The 24,598-nt window shown below is 43.1% G+C and overlaps 1 long non-coding RNA gene across 1 annotated transcript in view; it reads left to right on the top strand.

Moving 5' to 3' along the window:
• The first annotated feature begins 286 nt into the window (after window positions 1–286).
• Window positions 287–24,598, top strand: part of LOC147917676 (uncharacterized) — a 136,022-nt gene continuing 111,710 nt past the window's right edge. The window contains exon 1 of the long non-coding RNA XR_015551749.1: window positions 287–469. This is a non-coding gene — a long non-coding RNA (uncharacterized LOC147917676). The remainder of the gene's footprint in view (window positions 470–24,598) is intronic.

Genomic DNA, 24,598 nt, shown 5'->3' with positions numbered 1-24,598 from the left:
TGAGAAGCCCTGCCCCCCACAGGTCCACACACACAGTCAACACAGTCCTGCCCCGTGTGAGCGCCCCGACCTCCCCAAGTGGACCCAGTCTCTCCACGGCGGGAGCCCCACACTCTCTGCCACCGCCCCACACTCTCCACCCACTCCTTGTGCACACCCTGCCCCGCTCAAGTCAGCTCAGTTGCCAGGCTGCAGAGAATCCAGTCACCAATCTATGCAGGCCCACACGTTGCCTGAGGGCTTGTTGTTGGGTGGGGCTAGTCTCTAGGGTGGGCTGCCTGCCCTGGCTGAGCTGGATTAAATCGGTGCTCTAGCAGGTGGAGCAGACCCTGGGCTAGCAGGTCTCAGGGAGAACTCCAATGGCGTCTGTGTCAGCACGCTCACACCAGGCCACAACAATGGCCGCCGCCAATGTCCCAGTCCCTGGAGAGGTCTCACCCCTCACCGAGATGCACTCAGGGCCTATTAGGTGAGTCTCTTGTCACCGAAGCACTGTGCACCTTTCTTTCTGGTGATTTTAGGATGCTTTCTGGAACGGGTGAGTTTGTGCGCGGGCCCTTTAAGAGCCAGTTTTAGTTTCTTTGTGAACCGGGTTTTCTGGGGGTGCTCCCCAATGCTTTAGTAGCAGGCACAGTCAGATATTATGCCGCTGGTCTCAATTGTGCTGGGTCCACAAAATGCCCACAGCGGGGGCGCTCCCCGGCTCAGGGCCCCGCGCCTCCAGGGAGGCTGCGTACCTGTGAGCTGCTCCTGGCGGCCGTGAAGCTGGCGGCTTGTGAAGGTGGCGTTTTTCCTCTCCAGAAGGGAGTCTCTGCCTCTTCCACCTCAGTTAGGATTGTCCGTTGTTGCAGGAGTTCCTCTTATCCAGTTTTCAGTTCTGTCTCAGGGGTAATTTTTCCACGAGTAGTTGTAAATTGGCTGTGTCCACGGGAGGAGGTGAGTTCAGAGTCTGCCTACGCCGCCATCTTGACTCCGCCACCTCCTTCTGTATTTCTATTTCAGAGGTTCTTGGGAAGGACAGAAGATGATGGGTGGATGGATCTTAGAGTACCATCTTGAACTGGGAGCCTGGATCTCCCAATCCAATTTATATTTTCTTAGTTGTGATATTTTTTGCTTACAGTTTCTGTTTTATGGTTTTCTTGTAGCCACCTCAAATTCTATGTGGAAGGGGCTGGGCGCAAATTAATAAACAAATATCACAAACAGACAAACACACACAAAAATGGTGACAATGATTCCTTTGTCTGAACAAACTGCCTGCCACCTCAGTGCTCCTTTTCTAGCGGGGGAGGGGAGGGAGGAAGGATGAGAGGGAGAAATATTTCGCTAACGCTGATGACAGCAATAAGTCACAGTTTCATCTCAGTGTCTCAGTGTGAATAGGAGCGGAGGAGATAAGACACAAAACAAGATGGAACAACTGAGGTGGCAGCTGGCAACCCGTTTGGACCACCTCCTGCCCTGCCGTCTTTCTGCCTCGTTCTGGTGTATGGACAGAGCCCTTGGCGACAGTGGCTTTAGCTGGTTGACTCTGCAATCTTTTGGATTACATTTTATCTAGAGGATACTGACTTAACAAGCCCAAAGTAATCAATGGTCATTCTCTGCAAATCAGCCGAGAAGAATTCTTCATCATCTCCTTCCCTCAGTGGGGACCCATCAGCAGACCCTGAACAACGGGGGCTCAGTTAGAGATAGCCCCCATCAGGGAGGAGCTGGAGCTGAGAGGAGTGGGCATAGTTTCCTCGGGTCCAGCTACAACACACACCACAGGCCTCTCTCTTTGGAATGTATGTTTCTCTCTGAATTTCGCTGTCTGTGGATGCCTCCTTGCACAAGCCCTCACCTGCTCTGACCCCTGCTTCTCAGAACTGTTTATAAAGTAACTGCCTCAGAGGTGGGCCCTGGGCGATGGCTTATAGAAGAGGACAAAGGCTAAGCTAGCTTGCTCTTTTAGAAAGAAGAGAGGGGTACGGTGCAGAAGTCCAAAAGCAAGCTCTCTGAAATGTTGGCTAAAAGAAGGGAAGGGATACAGACATCTTTCATAACCCCTAGAAGCATCAGCAGTCATAAAAAATGATTGTTTCCGGGTGACTTTTAGGGTTTCTTTCCCAAGAAGTAGGAGAAAATTTCCAAAATAAAAAATAATTTAATCTTAAATAGTTTGTGCCTCTACTGACCTCTTGCTTATAGCAACCTATGGGGCCAAAACATGAAAAGCACTGATTAATTCAGGACTTTCGGGCGCCTGGCAGATATTAGAATAGTTGGAAATATCCACAAAGTGGTAGTCTGTTACTCAGCATATCTGTTCTCTTAGCGTCCTCAAGTGCCTTCTGTGGAGAAACATAGGATAAGGCCAATGGGGTGGAGATGTGGCCAGCCAGCAACGACTGGTACTTCTTATCACTTCGCTGGTTCCTGTACTCTCTCTTTTTTTTAGTGCTTTTGTTTTATTCAAATACCCAAACTATGTTCCTTCTTCATTATGCTTTCTGCTCCTTCCTTGTCCCTTCTTTTCGATTCTCTTACTTCCATCTGAGAAGACATTTAAAATCAGACTCAAACATTGTGGAGAAAGTTTGTTTATACTTGGCAAGTTGCTGCTTCCTATGTCTAAGACAAAAGAAAAGGAGGCTTTAAAATGTCTTAAAATGTCCAGGAAGTTTTCCTCACACCAACCATGTTAATGAGTTAAGTGTAGAAGAATCAGAAATATACAGATTAAATTTCACTTAAAACCCACACATGTTGGGGAAATATGCCTGGGGCCAAACCTGATTTGGGTTCAAAAGAGAACTTGGACATGTTGAGTGAAGATGGAAAAGTCCACAGGCAAATGGGTATATTCTTCACCAAGACTCTTGGGGTTGCATGTCCCTTCTGGGTTGACCAAAGCCAGGCCCTGTTAAGAAGGGAATTGTCCAGAAACACAGACCAGGAGGACTTAGAGACACCGTGCTGGCCCTGTTCTCCCAAACACTGCAAAGGAGGGGGATCCTGTGCCCAGGAGCATTCTGGTCACATGGGCAGGGCTAGCTCTAGGGCAGAAATATTATTCCAAGTGTCCAGCCTGGTGACATTAAATGGTTGAGGAACAGAGCCAGTCCCCATTGTTGTTATTCTAGGACTCAGAGAATTCTTTCTGGTGACCCCTACATCTGTGTGGAGCCCAAGCCAGGAGCCTGGCAGTTGTCCTCCGTGCCCCCCTCTCCCCTCCTCTCCCATCCCAGCAGCTGGTCCTGGGAATCATCCTAGTCCCTGCCGTCCTCATTGCCCCTCCTCTAGCTCGGGACACCATCATCTCTCACCAGATTGCAGGTCTCCCATCACCAACCCCGTTTGCCTCCAATACATTTTCCACAAGGCACTTGGGGTGAGCTTTCTAGAGCTCAAGTCAGCTCCTAGCATCACCAACTCAAACCCCGTAAGGGGTTGGTTAAATTTTTGCTTGCAAATTCCTGATTTGATGTGAGTGGGTCTTCGTGATCTGGTCTCTTCCTGCCTTTATATCTCTGGACAACCTGTGCCTCCTTCCGACCCCCAATGCGCTCCAGTCATTTTGAACTACTTTTAGCTACTCACTAGCTGGGGGATCTTGGGGAAGTCAGTTAACCGTCCTGTGCCTCAGTTTCCTCATTTGTAAAGTGGGAATAATAGCAGCACCTGCATAGGAGTGTTGAGGATAAAATAAGTTAATATAGGCACTGTGCTCTATCAGAGCCAGGCACCGACTGTGCCACCTTCTCTTGCCTTATTGTGTGCAGAAACTTTGTACCTTGAACTTCCTCTCACTTTCTCTGGCTCGCTCGAGTTCAGCCTTGAGGTCTCAGCTAAACTGCCAGTTCCATGATAGCTAATTATCACCTGGAAACCCCCATTCCCCAGCTGGGCCAGGGTCCCTGGCAGTGATCTTTTGTGGCATAGTGATCACCACTGGAGAACAGGCCACAGTCCATGCTGTGTCATCATCATCTGTGTCCCAGTCTGTCCCTACAGCAGACTGGCCAGCTCTTTGAGGGCAGGGACTGTTTCTCAGGTACCTGAGGCCCCTTGGTAAATAAATATTTGCTGATATAAAGAAAGAGCAAAATTGGCTCATGGGGAGAGACTATGCCCACCTCCAGGTGGATGCTTGTAGACTCTGGGAGGGTCATATTTCTTTTCATAAATGGTTATTCTCTTTCGATGAGCCAAAGGAAAAACAAGTGTACCAAGTTGGCATTTGGCAAAAGCCATTGCACCATCTGAAGATGTTCCTGGTTCTGGAACTCAGAATGACCTTACACTTTAAAATGTCACTGCGAGGTTGCTGGACTGCTTAGGTTTCCCTTTTGGCTCCTGCTCCTTACCCCCATCCCTGCCCATTTCCTGCCTCAGCTGGTGTTCCTCCAACACACTGCAACTTCGGCTAGAATGCCATGGCTCCCTGCTCTCCACTAAGTGCCAAGTTTCTCCTGGGCGCTGAGAGCAGGTGGGACACTGTGCTCTGCATTTAGATCTTGAGCAGTCGTGACTGGACACAGAGCGGTGTCTGGGCAGGAGGCAGCTTCGGCGCCCTGGGCCAGCTGCAGCAGCATTTGACAGGGCTGAGGGATTCCGTCACTCCAGCGGGCCATGGCTCATTAAAATGCGTGGGTTTGTTGCGGACTGATATGTCCACATCCGCGCTGCTCAGAGGGCTGTGGAAACAGATTATGGTGAGTCTTGCCAATGTGTCTGATTTGTCGTGGTCACGTGAGTGGGAAATGGGAGGAGGATGCGTGATGCGAAGAGGTTCTTCCCAAAAGTCTGCACCTGGAACCTCCTTCTGGGAACATCTAATTTCTCTCCTCTCCTCATCCTGTAGGAATTAAAAGAAAAAACCCGTTTTGCCATTTTTGCGTGTTACAAAAAATTGAATTTAAGAATTTTTAAACATATTTTTCCCATCCAATAAACGATGCATGCTGTTTAATTTACTTTAAATTAGTTATGTAAGAAAAGCATGATTTTTCAACAAATACATTCACAAATTACATAATTTATCATACTTGGTTGAGAAACAATTTTAAAATGCAATTGGAAATTTAGTTATGTATTAGCATTGAAAATAGACAAAATCTGCTTTTGTGACCTCATGTTTGGAATTCCTACATTTTGACTTAAAAAATCAACTGGTTGATTGCTGTGAATCTTAAGTTTTATTTCTTAGTGTTGAAATAAAAGAAGAGAATAGGCCATTTGCTATTATTTCTCCAAAGTATCCCATTGCAGGATGGATACCTTCATTCCCAGTAAAGGAAGAAGCAAACTGGATATAATTCTCATTGAAGTTTTCTCACTGTAACAAATGTTGGGAATATCTTGAAGGGCTACTCAGGCTTTAGACTAGATGAAATTTAGAGATTAGGATCAGAAAATCTAGGGGTGAATTGGCAGAATTATCATTTTTATTTGTTTATTTAATTAAAAAATTATTTTATTGAGGTCATATTGGCTTATAACATTGTCTAAATTTCAGGTGTACATTACCATCTTTCAGTTTCTGTATATACTGCATTGTGTTCACCACCAATAGTCTAGGTTTTATCTATGACCATACATATGTGCCCCTTTACCCCTTTCGCCCTCCCCTCACCCCCTTCTCCTCTGGACCACTAATCTGTTCTCCTGTGTTTGTTTGTTTATCTTTCACATACGAGTGAAATCATACGGTATTTGTCTTTCTCTGTCTGACTTATTTCACTTGGCATAGTACCCTCAAGGTCCATACATGCTGTGTGGAAGGCAGTTTCTAAGATGGTTCCTTCCCTTCGAGTGTGAGCTGGACCCAGCAACTTGCTCCTAATGAAGAAAGCAATGAGATATCACTTCCAAGATCAGGTTATAAAGGACTATGACTTCTGTTTTGCTCTCTCTTTCCTTCTCTCTCTTCTCTCTTGCTTACTCTGATGAAGCTAGCTGCCATGTTGTAAGGAAGCCTCTGCACTCACCCTCCAGGGCGGCCCCAGCCAACAGCTGGTGACGAACTGAGCCTATCAGTCCAATATCCTGTGAGAAGCTGAATCCTGTCAATAACCACAGGGTCAGCTTGGAAGTGGATCCCTCCCCAGTTGAGCCTTCAGATAACTGCAGCCCTGGCCAACACCTTGATTACAGCCTGTGAGAGATCTTGAGCCAGAGGACTCAGCTAAGCTGTGCCCAGATTCCCGACTTGCAGAAATAATGTGAGATAATAAGTGTTTTTGTTTTAATTCACTAAGGTTTAGGGTAATTTGTTATGCTGCAATGATAATTAATATACCTTTTTACTTCTTTGTTGAATTTCAAAATCACTGTTTCTTATGTTTTTTTGTCTTTAACCAGTGGGTATACATTAGGGGGTATCTGGGTATAAATGGCATAGCATCAGAAATACAACAACTTCATTCAGAGCCAGGCTGGCAGGTTGCATGGACAGCTAAGCAGCAAATCACCTGAGGTCTGAATCATGAACGTGCTCACTGGCTCTCTCAAACAGTCATGCTAAAAACACAAAGAGGCTCTCACACAGCTTTGTTTGTTTTCAAGAGAAAACATGTTTATTTCCTCGGTTGATTTAAAGAGATGCCATTGCCACCTTTCCTGATGTGAACCTGGCTGAGGGGAAAAAAGAGCATCCAGCTGGCAGCCAGGAAAAGAGAGAGTTCAGAGGATCCTATGAGAGGTTTTGATAGGCCAGGCCTGGAGGTGGCAAATATCCCCTCTGCTCACATTTGATTGGCCATAATTCAGTCACATGGCCACAGCACGCTGCAAAGGAAGCTGGGAAATATAGATTAGCATTGTGCCCAGAAAGTGGAGGAGACAGATTTTGGCAACACATAGTAATCTGCCAAAGTGATTAACTCAATTCCATTACATGAAGTTTAATTGAGAACCTATGTCATGCAGACACCGTACAAAGCATTACAGATACAAACGAGGTGGAAATGTGTGGTCCTTGTCCTCAAAAACGTCACAGTCTAACTGGAGGAGTCTGTTAATGAAAGGTGGTTTGGAAGTAAAGTCTTAGGCCACCTTCCACCACCCCCTGTGAAAAACAGTAGCAGCTACAGAGTGTTCTGTTTATGGGCTGAACAGTACAAGTTAATCCTGGGGAAGTTTTATCCCCAAAACCAGGGGGCCACAAAACCACTCATCTCAAGACTTTCTCTGTTAGAAATTATGTACAGGACAAAATTCTCCTTCCCCTGGTGAAATGTTTGTGACTGTGAGCTTCCAGGTGGCATGTGTGGGAACCGATTTGGCCAGTGTTCCAAAACTCCAGCAACCTCTATTTGCAGGAGGAACATTCTCCAAGGTAGTTTTCAGTGTTTCTGCCAAGAATTGGGAAATCAGAATGTAAACTGGAACAAGCTCTTTGGAAAAATAATTTGAGACTATAAAGTGAAGTTGAAAATACGCATAGCCTGTGACCCAGCAGTGTTCTCCTGGCTGCACACCTTGGGGAATCTTTTCATCACGTACACCAGCATAAGAATGTTCATTGCAGCACTCTCTGTAATAGTAAAAAACTGGCAATGGCACGAATGTCCATGAATGGTAGAATAAATTATGGTATAGCCACACAATGGAATATTATATAGCAATAAACATGAATAAATCACAGCCTCATGCATCAACATGAATGAATCTCAAAAATATAATCTTGAGTGCACAATGCAAGTCATATAGGAATATATAAGGATTATTTCATTTATATAAAGTTCAAAAACATACAAAACTAAACAATATATTGCTTAGGGATATGTGGGTAGTGCTGGTGATTCACACTAGCACTGCCTTAGGCTCTGGGGGGCACAGGAGTGGCATGGAGAGACCAATTACTCCATTCCTCTATCTCTATTACTCTATCCATTACTCTATCTCTCTGCCTGTTTCTGATCTTTTACCTTCAGAAGAATGAAGTGCTTTGGCCTTACTGCCCCTCCTGGAAACTCCTGCATTATAGTACAGTCTGAGCTGAAGCCGGGAGGGAGGGAGAGAAAGAGAGAGAGAGAGAGTGAGAGCGAGCCTGAGCGAGAGAGAGATAAGTGTGTGGAGGTTGATAATGGTTTGATAATGGAAGAGAGATCCAGGTTTCCTGGCCCTACCCACCCACATGTTAAAAAAATGCATATGTGGGGGCTGGCCACATTGTCTAGTGGTTAAGTTTGGTGTGCTCTGCTTCAGTGGCCTGGGTTCAGTTCCTTGGATGTGGACCTACACCATTCATTGGCGACCATGCTGTGGTGGCGACCCACTTACAAAATAGAGGAAGATTGGCACAGATGTTAGCTCAGGGAGACTCTTCCTCAGCAAAAAACAAACAAACAAAAGAAAGCATATGTGGACTGGACATTAATTGAGCAATTACTATGTCCCTCTTACTGTGCAAAGCAATTCCTCATATTTCATCTCATTTCATCTTCCCAGCAGCCCTGCAAGTGCCATGTTGTTGTTCCCATTTTACAGATCAGAAATGTAAAGCTCAGGAAGGTTAAGAGATTTACCCAAGGTCATTGTGTTGGGGATGGGAACTTTGGTGTTCAGCCTCAAAATGTATGGGTGCAGAAGTCCAGGTAATATCCTTGCAAAAATCTAGTGGGAAATAACTTCATTGAAACCACTGCCCCTTTGAATACTGCTATTTCAGCATGGCATCCCCCTTCCCCCTTTCAGTTTAATTTTTTGGTCCAGGGTGCATCAGTTGAAGGGCAAATAAAGCATAAGCAGCCTTCTCCCTGCACTGGCTCTGGAGGCCCCCCGCTCTGAGCAGGTGGCTTGGTGCTTGCAGATGTGGTTGAGCTAGCACATCTGGCAAGCATTAGCTGGTGGGCAGAACATGCTATTATACAGCCCTAATGAAATTTGGGTCTGCTGCATTTTAATAAACCATCCAGGGAAGCAAGATTCCTGGCATTTTGTTGGCAGTAAGGGCCTGGAAGAAACAGAAAAATTTCTATCATCATGATGGATTAGGTTATTTTCATCTTGTACAAAGTTACTCACAGTTGAAAGGTTGGACAAGATAGCTCTTGATTAAATGAAATTGTGCCTGATTAGTACATAAATTACATAGTGGAGCAGCAGAAAAATCGGAGTGTGCCTTTATTAGCTCAGTCCTCATAATGGTTTAACTCAGATTGAGAAGCTTTTCTACCTTTGCAGATTCGTCAATAGCTATGCGGTTGAAACATTTCCTGGAAGGAATACTCTGGTTGGAGACTGAGTGTTGGTAATGGGTGTTAGCTGCTTTGGTTATTGCCATTTTCATCCTCACAGTTGTACTGCATTGTTTTGTGCTTATTAATCCATTAGTCCTGTCCCCCACCACACCGACACTGAAGGGTCTTCTTTCTATATCTTATGGTTTATTCGCTTAGCCTGCGAGCCTATAAATTGCCTTCCTCCTCCTCATCCATTCATCCGTCCATGCATCCATCCCATGTTCCCAGACATTTCTGGAGTGTACAGTTTTCTCTTTCCCCACCAGTCAGTAAGCTGGAGGACAGCACAGTCAGCTGGAGCCAATTGCATTCTTCCTCCTGGGAATCTGAATTTAGGAGGGAATGGTAGGAAATAATGCAGTTCAATAAATATTCCTGGTTCTTCTTCTGAACACATAGTAGGACTGTACTTCTTGGCTCCCTTGCGGTTGGATAGAGCCTTTGAATAGTACTAAGCAAAGAATTGTGAGCAGAAGTGACATGGGTTATTTCAGGGACACACGAGACCCTCGAAATCTTTTTCCCTTTGGCATGGCAACCTGCTGGGACCCCACAGCAGCTATGATGAGTAGACCCTTCACCAACACATCATGAACTATAAAATAATTGAGAAATAAAACTTTCTTTTTTTAAAGCCACTGAGATGGGATTGTTTGTTACTGCAGCATAATCTAGTTTATACTGACTGGTACGCAGGGAGAGAGAAAAAAATATGGGTAAGAAAGAAAAGGATGAGTGATCGTTTATGTCTGTGTGCTGGAATTGTAATATATAAACTTGAGAGTTGTGGTTGCCCATTCATGCAGTATGCAACTTTTGAGTCTGGCTTCTTTCCCTGAGCATAATGCATTTGAGATTCAGATATGTTGCTGCATCTATCAGTAGTTTCTTTCTATTGCTAATTTAGGATAAGTAGCAGAGAAAGCTACCCCACAGGAAGCTCATAGTCATTGCATTGTCAAATTTTGCAGTGCAAAACGCACCCTGAGATAACATGGACACCTTATTTTGCTGTTGGTAAAAAAGAGATGTAAAATTAAATTTTTTTAAAAAAATTAAGAATCCAGAGGTTTCTAGGTAATCCATGGAGCATTGGAAAGGATCTGTCATTCCCAGAAAGATCATAAGAATGAGTTAACATTACAATGGTGTGTCTCAAACTGCAATACATATACTCGTGTGTGTCAGGGGTTATTTGATGCTCCCGGTGTATTTTCCTGAAGTACTTGACTCAAATATTTGGAATAAATGCTTAATAACGTTTTTATTAAAAATTTTTGATTGAAGTATAACACATATATAGGAAAGTACACAAATCACAAGTGTACACATCACTGAATTTTCAAAAACTGAACATATCCTTGTAACGCAGAACTCAGATCAAGAAGTGGTCATGACTCCTCAGAGGTCACTATGACCCTGACTCCTCACCCCGAAGACGAGTTTTGCCTGTGTTTGTCCTTTATGTGAATGAGGTCGCACATCATGTACTCTTTTGTGTCTACTTCTTTCACCCAACATTGATTGTGGGATGCATCCGTGTTTTGAGTGTTGTTCGTTCATCCTCACTGTTTTATAGTGTTCCATTGTGTGGAGGTCCCACAACTTATTTATCCACTCTACAGTTGATGCACATATGGGCTGTCTCTGGCTTGTGGCTGTGACCTAGTTCTGCTATGAACACTACGAAGCATATCTTTTGGTGAATATGTGTATGCATTTCCACTGGGTGTCCATATCTAGGAGTGAAAATGCTGAGTGATAGGGTATACATATGTTCACCTCTAGTAACTATGACAGTTTTTCAAAGAAGTTTACTTTTATTATTTTTTTAAAAATTTACATACAGCAAATTTTTATGGATGTACCAGTTTGTTTATCCATTTACACAATGAATGACATTTGGGTTGCTAATTTTTGGTGATTACAAATAATGCTGCTATAAATATTTGTATTTTTGTGTGAACATGAGGTTTCATTTCTTTAGGATAAATGCCCAGGAGTGGGATCAGTAATATAGTAAATGTCTATTTAACTTTATAAGAAATTTTTTTCCAAAGTGGCCGCACACATCTCATTCCCACCAGTGATAGATGAGTTCAAATGCTCTAAATTCTCATTGGTACTCTTAGTTTTTTATTTTAGCCATATTGTATTGTGAAGTGGTAATAAATTTGCATTTCCCTAATGACTACTGATGTTGAGCATCTTTTCATCTGCTTATTTTTCATTTGTGTATCTTCTTTGGTGAAGAATATTCAAGACTTTTGTCCTTTTTTTATATTTTATTGTTTCCTAATTGTTGAGTTTTGAGAGTTCTTTATATATTCCGGATATGAGTCTTTTTTCAGATATATGTAAAATGTTTTCTTCCACTATATAGCTTGCATTTTCATTCCCTTAAGGAGTCTTTGATGAAATCCAGTTTATCAACTTTTTCTTTTATTCATCATGCTTTTGGTGTCAAATTTAAGAACTCTTTGTTTCATTCAAGGTCACAAAATTTTTCTCCTATGCTTTCTTCCAAAGTTTTGTAATTTGACATTTAACATCAAGTCTATTATCCATTTTGAGTTAATTTTTATATGTAGAAGGCATAGGTCAAGATTTTCTTTCTTTTTTTGCATATGGATGTCCATTTGTTCCATTTGTTGAAAAGACTATCCTTTCTCCACTTTGACTTTTCTAAAAAATCAATTAACCGTATTTGTATGCTTTTATATTTGGTAGAATTTTCTAGTGAAACCATCTGGGCTTGGAGTTTGCTTGTTTTACTAAGGATTCAATTTATTTACCAGCTCTAAGACGATTCAAGTTACCTATTTCTTCTTGAGTGAACTTTAGTCGTTCGCATCTTTAAAGAATTAGTTCATTTCATCTAAGTTGTTGAATTTATGTGCATAGAGCTGTTCATAGTATTTCCTTACTTTCCTTTTATTATTTCTGGGGTGTCTTGTGAGAGCCTTTCTTTCATTCCTGATATTGTTAGTTGGTGTCTTCCGCTTTTTTTCTTTGTCTGGCAAGAAGTATATCAGTTTTATTGAATTTTTCAAAGAAATAGCATGTGGTTTCATTGATTTTCTGCTTTCAATATTGTTGATTTTTGTTCTTCCCTTTGTTATTTCCTTCTTTTGCTTACTTTCGGTTTATTTTGCTCTTTTTGTCTAATTCTATAAAGTGGAAGCTTAATTTGAGATCTTTCTTCTTTTCTAATATATATATTGAATGCTATAATTTTTCCTGTATGCACTGCTTTAACTGCATCCCCAAATTTTGATATGTTGTAATTTCATTTTTAATTCAGTTCAAACTATTTTCTAATTCTCCTTGAGATTTCCCCCTTTGAATCAGGGGTTACTTAGAAGTGTGATGTTGAATTTCCAAGTGTTTGGAAGATTTTCCACATACCTTTCTGATATTGCTTTCTATTTTAATTTCCATTATGGTCAGAGAATATTCTTTGTATGATTTCAATTCTTTTAAATTTGTTAATGGTTTTTTCTTCTTTTTTTTTCTTTTGTGAGGAAGATTAGCCCTGATCTAACATCCATTGCCAATCCTCCTCTTTTTGCTGAGGAAGATTGGCCCTGGGCTAACATCCGTGCCCATCCTCCTCTACTTTATATGGGACTCTGCCACAGCATGGCTTGATAAGCAGTGCGTTGGTGTGCACCCGGGATCCAAACCTGCCAACCCGGGGCAGCCAAAGTGGAGTGTGCGCACTTAACTGCTACGCCACAGGGCCAGCCCGTTAGTGTATTTTTTATGACCCAGAGTAAGATCTATCTTGGTGAATATTCCATGGGCACTTGAAAATAATGTGTATTCTGCTCTTCTTGGATAGAATGTGTGATAAATATTGATTAAATTAGGATGGTTGATGGTGTTTAGGATCTGTATCTTTCTGATTTTATGCATATTGTTCTATTGATTACTGAGAGAAGAGTATTAAAATATCCATCACTGATCGTGGATTTATTTATTTCTCCTTTCAGTCTTATCAGTGTTGCTTCATATATTTTAAGGCTCTGTAGTTAGTTGCATACTCGTTTGGGATTGTTATGTCTTATCAAATTGATCCTTTCATTGTCATGTAATGTCCCTCCTTACCCCTGGTTATTCTCCTTGTTGTGAAGTCTACTTTGTCTCTTATTAAAGTAGTGACTTCCAAATTTCTTCTGATTGGTATTTGTATTGTATATCTTTTTCCAGCTGTTTACTGTTAACTCGTCTATATCATTAATTTTAAAGTGAGTTTCTTATAGACAGTATATAGTATATAGTTGGGTCTTTTATTATTTTTCCTAAATCCAGTCTGACAATTTCTGACTTTTAATTGGTGTGTTTAGACCACTTACATTAATTATTGATATGGTTGAATTTTGGCTGCCCTTTTATTATTTGTTTTCAGTATATCCTCTCTGTTTTTCATTTCTCTGTTTCTTCTTTCTTGCTTTCTTTTGGGTTGAGTATTTTTCAGTCTTGCCTTTTAATTTTTCTATTAACTTTTTAAGTTTCTTCCTTTGTGTAGTTTTTTTAGTGGTTGCTCTAGGGATGACATATATGTATATTTAATTTTCACAGTCTAATTAGAATCAATATATTACCACTTCAAGTAAAATGTGAAACCCTGACAAACATATAAGTCCCTATATCCCCCCCACTTTGATGTATTATATGTATTACATCTACATATGTTGAAAATCCTACTGGACAGTGGTGTAGTTTTGCTTTAACAGTCATAAATATTTTAAAAATCTTAACAGGAGAAAAGTAGTTCAATATATTACTGAGATATTTACCATTTCTGTTGGTCTTCCTTCCTTACTGAAATTCCACATTTCCTCTGGTATCGTTTCTCTTCTGCAGAAAGAACTTCCTTCATCATTTCTTTTTGAGCAGGTCTGCTAACAATGATTATCTTACTTTTCCTTCATTTCAGAATATCTTTATTTTGCATTTGTTTCTGAAAGATATCTTTATGTAATATAGAATCATGGATCAATATTTCTTTTCTTTCAGCATGCTATAAATATTGTTCCAATTCCTTCTAGTCCACATTGTTTCTGATGAACAATCTTCAGCAATTTGCACTGTTGTTCCTCTATATGTAATGTGTCATTTTTCTTTATCTTTGGCTTTCAGCAGGGTGATTATGTTATGCCTGGGTGTAGCTTTCCTTGAGTTCACCTGGTTTGGTGCTCATTGAGATTCTTACATCTATTACTTTATGCCTCTTACCATATTTGGGAAGTTTTTAGCTATGATTTTTCAAATATTTTCTTTCTGCACCAATTTATTTCTCTTTTCTTCTGGAACTCTAATGACACAGATGTTAAACTTTCTGATATTATCCTACAGGTCCCTGAGACTTTGTTCATTTTTTAAAAGCTTTTTTGGTTGTTGTTTTTGTTCATTTGGATAACTTTTATGGATGCAACTTCAAGTTCACTGACTCTTCTGTCATTTTCATTCTTCTGTTTAACCCAAACAGTGAATTTTCCATTTCAGTTATTGTACTTTCTGGTTTTAAGTTTTTCTTTTGGTCTTTTTGTATACTTTCTACTTTTCTGCTCAGAATTTGTATCTCTCCATTTGTTTCAAGAGAGTTCTAACTGACTTCATAGAGCATGGTTATAATGGCTCTTTTAAAGTCTTTGTCTGATAATTCCAACATTGAGTAATGTCACAATTGGCATCTGTGATTACTTTATTCTGGTTTTTTGTATGTTGTGTGATTTTGGATTGTATCCTATATTTGAAATGGTAACATTTCAAATATTATGTTATGAGATTCTTGCTCCTGTTGAAATCCCCTGGAGAATATTTTGTTTTTTCCCCTTTGGCAGGCATCTACTTAGTTTCAGGCTTCAAGTCCTGAGCTGCCTTTTGTGGCCGATGGTTCAGTTTTTCTTTTTAATTGTCTGTCTTTTTTCTTTTTAATTAGACTTTATTTTTTAGAGAAGTTTTAGGTTCACAGCAAGCTTGAGTGGAAAGTACAGAGAGTTCCTAAATACCCCTTGCCTCACACATGTACAGCCTTCCCGACTACCAACATCCAGCACCAGAGCGGTACATTTGTTACAATCCACGAACCTACATCATTATCACCAAAAGCCCATAGTTTACATGAGGGTTCTGTCTTGGTGTTGTACATTCTATAGGTTTCGACAAATGTATAATGAAATGTTCCTACCACTGTAGTATCATATGGAGTAGTTTCACTGCCCTAAAAATCCTCTGTTTATTAGCTCAGTTTTCAAATGTTTGCTGTGCTATTTTGACCCTCTGCATGTGTGTTCCTTCCAGGGACAGATTTGGGATCTGAGTGGTGATCTGTACCTTTGTTCATTTCTCAGAGCCTTTGGTATGCTGTTTGAGGTCAGTCCCAGGTATGCACGGTTCAGAGATGGGTGTAAAACTACATACACATCTTTTTGCCATCCATTTCTCAAAACTCCATCCTCTTCATGACTTCTCAACACTCCTCAGCTCTCTGGGTTCCTTTTTCCTGGTTCTTAGGAGAGAAGTGAGGTTTTAGCCTCCCAGCTCTGCTGTGCCTTTCCTGTCACTGGATCTGGCTCCGAGGTGAAGCAGTAAGAAGAAAGAGAAAGAAAAAAAGTCACCTGGATTCCCTCCTGCTGCTTCATTCTTCCGGTCCAAAAGGAGGAGGAGTTTCAGGTGCCTTCATGGCTGCCGTGGCTGCCCCACCACAGGAAGGCAGCTTTCGGACATTTGTCTGGGGCAGGACGGAGGAGAAAGAAAAAATGGTGGATTTCTCTCAATCTCTCTGTTCCACAGGCTTCCTTTCCTGGTCCTCTGACCGTAAAGAGATGGTTTCTCTTGGGCCTTTTCCCCACAATGCCTGCTGAGCAATTCTGGGATTTGGCCTTTCCTGAGTCTGAACTGGGAGGTATGGGAGGAAAGAAAAAACCAGCGCACTCATTGTCGTGTCCATCTCTCTGTGAGTGCTGAACCTTCCCCCATCTGCCTGCTATTATTTCTTTTTTGACTCCTCTGATGATTGCTCTACGTATCCTGCCCAGGGTTTTTAGCTCTAATCACTGGGAGAGAGAAAGGGAGTGTGCTTTCTCCCTCTTAACCAGCTCTGGGAGTCTGCTTAGTAGTTTAGCTGGTAAAGAATTTTAAACTTTATTTTTATATGAAACATGCAGAGTAAGACTGCAAGATTGGCATGAACTTTTCAGATAAAGCTTAAGTCTTTGAGTGCATTCTGGCTTGTAGGGGGCTTAGTGTCCTCTGCTTAGAAAGATGAGACGGGGACACGATGGCATTCGTGGCACAGATCACAGAGTTAACCAAGCCCCTGATCACTGGGCGGCTGACCCACCCTGCAGGAGTCCGCAGTCCCTCTTTCCTCATCAAGACTTTTCTTCAGAGATTCTCTGCTTCGATCTTTTTCCCTGATGACTGGTACTGTCAGAAATTTTACCCAGACTTACTGAGCCTGGAAAACAACAGAAAATAGCCCTGGCTGCATGGAACACTGACATCCGTTGGGATCGTTCCCCTCTTCCAGCCCAGTCATCCTGAGAGACAGGCATCAGCGGGGACTCTGTCTCCCCAACATCCTTGCACCAGGCAGAAGAGGGTCTCTTGCCATAATAATGCATTGAAATTATGTTTTGAGATGCAGTTTCTTAGGAGAAACATCATTTTGTTTCACAGATGCTTCTTGTTGAAGAAGGGAAGAGGTGGAAGATGCTAAGGGCTGAGAGGTGCCCTCCCAGGGTGGCAGCAGGTTTGATGGTCTTCTCAGCTGTGGCCCCTTGGCAACAGTGAGATGATGCTGGAACCTTGTAAGGACAGAGGGAGAGGAAAGGGGAGAGCAAAGGAGACAGGGAAGATGGGCCTGCAGATGCCTAAGAGAGGCTGACTCTGTAGGGACCAGATGAAGAACAAAATATAGAAGCATTTTGCATTGTCCACTGGCTTCTGCGTATATTTGTGACTGGCCACCAGTAAGACTATACTACCAAGTGACCTTCACAACCAACCCAGTGTACTTTGAAGCAGAGTTGGTTTTTCAGGAGTATAGAATCTCCTAGTTTTCCTTCTAATCTTATTGAATTTTGGCGGGGGGGGTATGGGATGGGGTCAAGCTACTCTCAGCTTCTGAATATATAGGAAAATCTTGGTCTATTTTTACGCCCAGCAGTCTAGGTTCAAAAGATTCTGCTGTCTCTGCAGCCTGGGTGCTGTTCCTGTAACCACGTTGTGAAAGATGACAACAGCAGCGTGAACCTCAGTTGCAGTGTTCATTTTTGCGAGATGGCTATTTTCTCTCGTTGAGGCTGCAATTTGAAATTGGACAATCTTAGGTGTTGGACTCTTGATTGCCTTTAGTATTTTCAGTCATTTTGTGGAATCTCCTAACGTTAGAATGCAACATTTGTCCCAAGTTTCTGTCCCCTGGTGGTCCCACATCGGCTTATTGTTGTTTAAAAGCTACTGCTGTTGCTCTTATCTTTAGAAGCCAAACAATGCCTCCTCCGCTGCTCTGCATTTGCTGTGTCCTTCTGGTTTTCTCTGCCTCTTGTACCATTAACATTACTTACACGTGTGTCGTGTAGAAAACTATGTGCAGACGAGGAGATGGTGCTGTGAAGACAAGAGAAAGAAAAGCCTACCTTCTTCCATTCAATGCTTCTTATTATCGAAACACTTGTACTGAAAGCTGCCAAGAAACAAAAATGGCAGGGAGAGGAAGGGATATGGGGAGGAGCCAAAACCCCAAACAAGGTAGGAAGACAGTCAGCTACAGGATAAGGAAAGAAATAAAACATTCCTGGGGTGGGTGGGGAGACTAACCTAGATGTGTTGCCTGGGGGGAAGCAGGAGAGGGATGGAGGGAATTTTCCACAGTTAACAATAGCCCCTCTTGTGAGGGATGAAGTAGGCATTAGCTGGTTTGGTGCCTAGGACACTGGGCTTAGCAGTGGTCAGCAAGAAGAAGGAAAGACCAAGACAGAACTTAAGTAGGGGGGTTCTTAGGCTTGGCCGAACATTAGAATAACTTGGGGAAATTAAAAGAAAAAACATTCCTGGGCTCTACCCTAGACTAGTGCTTCTCGAACTCTACTGTGCGTTACAATTATCTGGGAACCCTGTTGAAATACAGATTCTGATTAATTAGGTCTCAGGTGGGGTCTGAAATTCTCTATGTCCAACAAGCTCCCCGATGATGCTGTTGCTGCTGGTTTGAGGATTGTACTTCGAGTAGCAAGGGTCTAGAGCAATTAAATCGTAATCTCTTGGGGGTGGATCCTAGTCACGCAGTTTTAAAAAACTCCCCAGACTTTTAGGGTTGAGACCCATTGCCTTAGAGCCTAATAAAGGGTGGGGGTACAGGAACTTGGAGGGGGGCACCATGATGAAGCTTTGCCCTCCTGCGAGGATGTGAGAGGTGGTCTGAGAGGGATCACCCCCTGTGTGGAATTAAAAGGATCTCCAGTTGCTTGGAGGAGTCACAGAGAATTCATCACAGCAGGTAGCTCAGCCTCTCTCGAGAGAAGAGCCTCACTGTTTGGGTTCTGAGTACTCTCAGCTAAGTCTATGTCAAAGACTTTGCAGTCAACAAGTCTGTTGGTGGTGGGAGATTAAGTCACACAGTTCCGTCCACTCTGGGTCCTCTTGGTTACTCTGGTTCTCTTTTAGAGGTGACCCCAGGGGATTTTTTTTTTGGACTTCAAAGACTTCTCTTTTACCCTCAGAATGGCCCAGTCAGGTCTGGGTCAACTGTATGGAATAGTTTTTGCCTGATGGAAGAAGAAACCAACTCTAGAACTGTCAATCTCGAACTCAAACTCAAACAAAGCAAAATTAAAATAAAAACACATTGGGAGGAGAAGGCAGTAAACACCGTACAGAAAACTAAATCGACATGGCCGGCTGGGGGTCAGTTTGCAGCCCATCCAATATCCTCCTAACTTCTTTGGTGCATCATTTATTTCTGGGCTAGTATTTGCCTTATAAACTTATTATTCTTTTTCAAGCAATTTAAACAACTGGCTTGAATATTATTCCTTTGATTTGCTACTTGGGCCTAATGCTGCTCCTCTGGAAGCCAGAATTTACCCACCCTTCAACCGTATCTTCTGGGCCTATCATTCATTCTGATTTTGATTGCTCTGTCATTCTATGACTTTGGATAATAGGCCGTTATTCTAGAAATTACCATTATAGTTTATTAATAAGCGCCAGGAGAATTTATAGCAGTGAAATGCTGAAAGATTTGCAAGTGGAGCCCTCGTATCTCTTGTAAAACGTGCCTCCATTGGCCAGCTCATGTGATGGGTGAAGACAGGGCACCTTCCCTTCCTCCCTTAGCAGCCAGGTGAGCACCATCCAGACCCTGGCTCTGGGGACCGCTGGCTGAGCCTGGCTCAGGGCCTCTCCGAAGGGACATGTGTGTGAAGGGAGCGTGACACAAAGGATTTACTGTGAGTGGGATGGCCACTCACACCTGCAGGTGGGGTCATGGTCAAAACTCCAAGCATAGGCCGACGCAGGAGCAGGCTCTGCATGTCTTTGAAATGTTTTTCGTGGTTTTCCCCCTGATGATCAAAGAAATATCTGCTGATCACAATAGACACATCTGGGAAGTACTGAAAAGTGAAGAGTGAAAGAAATATACCACTTAGAGGCAACCGCAAAGCTCGCAGTTTGGCATATCTCCCTCTCACTTTATATTCTCGCAGAGCTGTTTCTTTACGTAGCTCAGCTCATTCTATCTCCACAATTCTGCCTATTCTTTTGCTTCATATGGCATTGCACTTAGTCATTAAAGAAAATTCTTCCTAGCTATCCTTTCAGACCCCTGCATGAATGTAGTATCGTATAGTTAAATCATGGTTTACTTACCCCGTGCCTATTCACTACCTGTCAGGAGGAACCCGCTCCCCACGGTGAACTCTCCTAGAGCACTGTTCTGGGGGAGATTCCTGGGTCATACTTCAGCTCCACCCTTTGCTGGATCTGTGGCCAAATCCCCCACGTCGTCATGGGGTAAAATGGGAATCATAATAATTAGCAACGCAGAGTTGCTCTATGATTGAAATAAGATCATTGCAGCAAGTACTCTTTAAGTCAGTTACACCAGAATTTCGAGTGTCTTTGCTCTTGGTGTTCCCTCTATCTGGAATGCTCTTTCCCTAGAAATCTGTATAGTAATCCATTTTTTTCCTTTATGAGAAGAGCTTCTCAGAACACTTAATAAAAAGAGGTATTGTCCCTCATTCTCCTAACTCTCTTTGTCATCAGAACCCTGTCACTGCCTGGCATGTGATCTGTAGATTCACTTCGTTGTGGCCTGTCCCCTACTCTAGAATGGAAATTCCCTGCAAGCAGGGGTTGTGAGAGCTTTGCTTCCTGCCCTATCCCCAGCAGCTAGAACACTGCCAGGCACGTTAAGGTGCTCAATAAACAGATGTTTAACGCATGAATAAATTGCTTGGGCACTAGGGGTGCAAATGCAATGTTTGGGCCTTGCACTAGCCTAATCTCTGCCAATGTGACTCCGGAATCTGTTTTTGAGAATCTCCTCCGGAGCTTTTAATGCATTCTGAAATTCGAGACCCACTTCCTTCAACCGTAGCTGTTTCCCCGATTTCATTCATTACAACAATGCTCACACAATCTGACTTCATTTTCCTGTTCTCCTTTCAAAACCTACTTGACTCTAAGGAACAATAATTTAAATAACAACAATAATATGACTAACTACAACATGTTGAACACCTTGTTGTATTCCTTACTCAGCTGATTCGCTCAAAGATCACCATGACAAGAAAGCCGTCTTTTTAGTGGTGAAGGGGACTCGTGTAGGTTTGTTCAGGGCTGTTCTGCACAGCCACGTTGCTTTGAGTACACGAAGGAGAGAAGAAGGAGGTGATCCTTTTTTGTGTTTCATGCAAAGCTCTCTCTCCTCCACGCGGCTTTAGTCCCCCGACCCGCCCCTTCCTTCTTCCTCACATTTGATGACCACACTACTCCCGGTGTCCTTTATTTTCTGAGGATGTCACAACTGCTGAGACCCAGCCCCAGGGGGTGTGGCCCCGAGGCCCCGTCCTTTGGGCTGGATTCACGTGGGAGGCGTGGAGCCCCGCGGCTGAGGGGACTGGGGGAGCCCGACAGACCTGGGTGCTCTCTCCCCTCCCGCTCTTCACAGCCCTGTTGCCTTTGCCTGCGATTGTAAAATGGCTACGCTGAGAGAATGTTCCTTGTAAGGTTGTCCTGAGGCTTGAATTAGATAAAGCAACTAAAAAGCTTAACTCAGCGTTTGCCCACCAGAAACATGCAATAAAAGAGAACGAATTCTGTTTTCAAAAACTGGTAACACTAATTCCTCTCTGTTCGTCTTGAGGAACAATCCATCATAGAGGTTGTTTTGTTTCCGTGACTCCTTTGTTCGTTCAGCAAACACGGATTGGGGCCTTCTTTGGGATAAGCGTTGTGCTAGGTGCCTGGGGTACGAAGATGATACCTCAGTCCTTGTCGTGGGACATCTTAGTGATTTTAATACAATGTATAATAATGTTCTATTTTTATGGTTATAGGTTTTGGATGCAGATTTAAAGCATACCATTTTTGACTAACTGGGGAAGGGCCAATCTGAATGATAGTGTATTTCAGAATAGTCAGTCTCATTACTTAACACATTATAGGAAACTCGATAAATGTAGATTTGAATTAAATTGAACTTAATCTTCCCTAAATACAGACAGTAGTTGAAACTAGGTTAACAAGTGTTATCTAATAAAGAGATCCTTGGTGAGAACCAGTTAAGAATGACTGTAATTAGTGATTGTTTATCATTGTCAATTTAAATCCTTGGGTATTCCTAAAGTACTTAGAGGTGCTTAAAAAGCGTTTGCCCTCTTAAGAGGCTTTAAAAACATTTTCTCTACAATCTTGTTGACACAGTTAATTAACAGTTAGAACAATAGACACAGACGCCTTCTTTCCAAGTAGTGCTGGGGTAAACCTCAGTCACAGCACAATTATTTCCAAAGTTCCGGTGTGTGCAATGCGGATGAATGAGTGTTGCATGCGGTCTTAGCTCTGTGAAAAAACAGTTACTCCGGGCAACTCCTCCACCTTCCCACCCAGCTCTACCTATTGTTTTTTGTCCAAAATGTTTCAGATTGCTCACTTTTTTCCACGGAACTGCTTTTACTTGTAATATCTCTGACATGGAAGTCTCAATCCTGAAATGAGCCATTAACTAGGGAGCTATGATTTTTTTTTTTTTTTTTTTTGCGGCCACTGTTCCTGACAAGGAAGTCAGTATGAGTGTCAGATCTGTGGATTGGGACTTCAAAATATAAACAAACCTCACAGACTGAAAATATTAATTATCCGGGTGGAACCAGCTGTAAATGATGCAGCGTCTGTACCTTTTGTTTTCACACACCCAAATGTGCATTAAAGATATGGGCAGGTTTGTTGATGACAGTTTGTTGAAATACACTGAAGGAAAGAAGACAGACCAGAGAAAGGAGGATTTTAAAAGGACTGTGGGTGTCTGAGAGTGTCTGGGGCTCTGAGAATCTTCTGGAAATCTCCGGGGCTGCAGGGAGGGCTGTGGCCTGCCCATTTCTCTCCAGGCAGAATATCATGCTTGTCTCTTTTCTGGACTTGAGTCAGGTGTGCTGGGATTGGAGTGGGCCTGCCAGACCCCTTTGCCACTTGGCTGCCAAAGTTTGGAGTCTTTGCCAGCCCCCTGGGGAGACTCTGAGCTTTGCCACAGCTGGGATCTCTCTGTCAGCAGGGCCATGGGGAGAAAGGAGGCCCCTCTCAGAGCCTGGGATGAACACCAGATTCTAACGATGTGAATATAACCCTTGTGTGAAAACTTCAGAAGAAAAAGGAAAGAAAAGAAAAAAGTAGTTGTTAGATTAAAGGTGGATTTGAATTGACCTTGACTTTTCCCTGTCACTAAATGCACCTAAGGGCTGGGAGGTGCTAGACGGAGAGCCTGGGCAGTTGTTCTCCGTGTGGTCCCCAGACCTGCAGCATCAGCATCTGGGACCTTGACAGAAATGCAAATTCTCAGGCCCCTCCCCAGACCTGCTGTGTCAGACACCCTGGGTCTGAGGCCCAGAAATCTGGGTGGACAAGCTTTCCGGGTGATGCTGATATAGTGGAAGTTGCAAACCCCAGATTAGAAGAGTGCTAACATCTGGTGTGAGGGTGCATTTGTTACATCGAGCAGTGGGGTGCTAGAGTTTCAGAGTTCTTGTCCTCAAGTTGGAGATGATACTGACCATTCCTTCATTCAACAGATATGTGTTGCACACCTTCTAAGCTCAGACAGTGTGCTCGGTCTGGGGACACAATACAAGTGAAATCAGAAAGGACCTGAGATTAGAGAGCTTAGAGCTTGGTGGGGGAAACAGACATTGAGCAAATCATCCAAAAATAAAAGTACAATGACCGGTAAACATTATGGAGGAAAGACTCACAGGCTCTGAGAGTTTGGAACAGGGACAGCCAACCTAGTTTGGGGGCTCGGGAAGGCTTCCCTGAGACAGTGACATTTGAACTATCAGCTGAAGGATGAGGGGATGAGAAGGTATTGGGGAGGAGGGAGCATGGTGGGTGGGCTGAGTGGTCCAGGCAGGAGGAAGACCAGGTGCGATGGCGCCTGAATGTGGGGTGGGGAGAGCACCACCTGGTTAAGGAAACAGAGGTTCCCAAATGCGTCTGTACCTTGGAATCACCTGGGGCACCTCCAAAAACACTGATGCCTGAGCTGCGTCCCTACAGACTGTGATTTAGTTAAAATTTAAAAGCTCCTGGGTGATTCTAATGTGACAAGTTTGGGAAACACTGAGCTGGAAGGAGGTGAGAGTGCATGGAGCCCAAAAGGGGGAGCGGAGTGGAGAGGAGGTGCATGGCCGCCAGGCTGCAGGGTCAGGTGAAGGATCTAGATATTTCTACGAAGTGCAGAGGTTGCCCTTGCAGGGCTGTAAGCTGGGGCATGACCTGAGAAGATCTGTACTTGGAAAAGATCACTCTGATGTCTGGGTATAAAATGAATTGGGAGGGGTTGTGGTCAGTTGGAGGAGGAGGAGGAGATAAAGATGGATATGAGATAATTGATCCGTCTCTGCACAGAGGACAAGGGAGATGGGGGCTTCATGATGGCCCTTGATTGCTGACTTGCAGATATGCAAAGACCGGCAGAGGACCAGGTCTGGGGGAAATCATGAGTTTGGCTCTGGATGTGTTGAGCTCACTGCAAGGGGCAGAAAAGCACAATAAACAGTGACTTAAACAAGTAATGGGTTTGTGTGTCTTGTGTAACAAGAAGGCTGAGGTAGCAGGTCTAGGGCTGC

Source organism: Ceratotherium simum, chromosome 3 (assembly GCF_057802395.1).
Source record: "Ceratotherium simum simum isolate JZ-2026a chromosome 3, ASM5780239v1, whole genome shotgun sequence".
Lineage (NCBI taxonomy): Eukaryota > Metazoa > Chordata > Mammalia > Perissodactyla > Rhinocerotidae > Ceratotherium > Ceratotherium simum.
The sequence above is the reverse complement of the archived record's forward strand: the minus strand, read 5'-3'. Positions and strand labels throughout refer to the sequence as shown.